Raw genomic sequence first — 2,213 nt, 5'->3', positions numbered from 1 at the left:
TTTGTGTTGGTCTTTCTTGAGTTATTTGAATTCTAAAGAGATAGTATTTACTATTATTTGAATAGGCTGGGAAGCATGCGTTAACGGTACAAGCATGTTAGTTTCCAGATTGAAGAGACTTTTTCAAAATTATTTTTTATAATAATAATAGTTAAAATGAAATGGATTTTTTGACAATATCTCAAGTCTCTTCAATTATGGAAAAGTTTCACAACATCTACATTCACTCTACAAACTTAGTTTCTGATATTATTATAGAGGATCAGACGTTCGCTTCCATGTTAGTAGATGTGGTGTGTAGATCAGTTGACAGAAGCTAAGCGCCTTATTTAAAATGTACAAAGATAATCTTAATTTGAATGAATTTGTTTAAAAAATTACTCGATATGATGAATGAAAAAGACTAAGAAATTGTCAAAAAAAAACACAGATTGATTGATACTCAGAAAGACCGGTTTCGGTTATTACACCATTGTCAATCTCTGATAAACTGAGTTTATCAGAGATTGACAATGGTGTAATAACCGAAACCGGTCTTTCTGAGTATCAATAAATCTGTGTTTTTTGACAATTTCTTAGTCTTTTTCATTCAATATGAATAATTACCACAATATCAACTTCTCAACTACACAAAAAGTACTCGACATGAGTTCGAACGCTAGCGCTTCCCACAGACTTTGCATGGGGAACTTTTGCCACCGAGATGGCTTCATTTGACTTTTCAGCAAACTTTTGGTCCTCTATAAAGATTAACGTTTTAGTCAGCGAAAATTATAGAACGGCATCGATTAGCAAATATTCAAAATATATCCTGAACGGTAGCTTATTTCACAAATCTATCAGCAGATTCCTGTTTCTGACATCGAGAAGCATTATGATGTACTTTCAACGAATTTGAAAAGTATTACATTCTTACAAAAAAAGACCATATCTCCTGTTCGGATGTGATGTTTTTATTTAATTCTATACAACCAAATCCGATCATCCGTTCAGAATTCTTGAGAATCCTTAATAGTTTTTTGGACAAATCAAAAGTACCTCAGATTTGCTTGAAATTTGTATCATAATTTGTTTGATCTGAGAAGTGTCGATGCCAAATTTGGCACCCCTAAGGCCCGCCGCAAAGTAGACCCACGCTAATCCACGAAAAGCAACCCACACCGTGGGATGTTTTGTAAACCATTGCTCGGCTTTTCCAGACATCTGTGTAATGCATGCAATGAATAATCCACTTGTCAGCTGATTGATTATGAATAATTCTATAGCAATGGTTTACAAAACATCCCACGGCGTGGGTTGCTTTTCGTGGATTAGCGTGGGTCTACTTTGCGGCGTGCCTAAGCCCTAGACACTACACAGAGTAACTACACCGAGACGTTTTTCAGACGAATCGGCACGGCAGGAGCTTCCTGTCCCGTCTCGTCTGAAAGACGCCTAGTGTGTCTTTGGTCCTCATGCAGCTGCAAAAGTGAAATTTGCTAATATTCAAAATGTCCATATCTTCTCAACGGTAGTGAATTTCACAGATTTGGGTTTCTCTCATCAAGAAGCAAAAGAATGCTTGAAGAAGAATTTTTATTTTGAACCATTGACATTTTTGACACATTTTTTGACGAAAAAAGTATCTGATCTGTTTGAAACGAACACATTGAACTACTACCGTAACAGTAAAAGCAGGTCGCGGTTTAGCTTTCAGTCTTGGTCGATGTTACTAATCAGATGGCAATTATTCTAAAAACATCTGGATGTCATCTTGCTGAACCGCGATAGAGATTTGACCTCCATGCTTTACAATGTGTTTGTGTAACATGGAAGTCGACCTAAACTGAAAGGTCTACATCGACCTGACCATTCTGTTCATAGTCTTAAGCTGCGTTTACACCAAAGTTATTAACAAAATAGATTCTATAGATTGAACATAACTTATCATACAAATGATGAACATATGTGTTTGTCACGTTCCGTTCAATCTAATAGAATCTATAAGGATTAAGTTATTAACATTTTGTTAATAACTTTGGTGTAAACGCAGCTTTTCGCAGTTCTCGACCTGAGAAGTGCCATAGCTAACTAAATTTGGTCTCATTTAGCAACTCCTGTGTAGTCTTATAATAACCTAAATACAACAAATATACTAGTATATCAAATCCCATAAATCAAAATATTTCCTGTAGGCCTTATCAGATATTTTAACAACTAAGAAAAATGGTGTA

The sequence above is a fragment of the Nilaparvata lugens genome, chromosome 1 (genome assembly GCF_014356525.2).
Source record: "Nilaparvata lugens isolate BPH chromosome 1, ASM1435652v1, whole genome shotgun sequence".
Classification (NCBI taxonomy): domain Eukaryota; kingdom Metazoa; phylum Arthropoda; class Insecta; order Hemiptera; family Delphacidae; genus Nilaparvata; species Nilaparvata lugens.
This window is presented reverse-complemented; position numbering follows the sequence as displayed.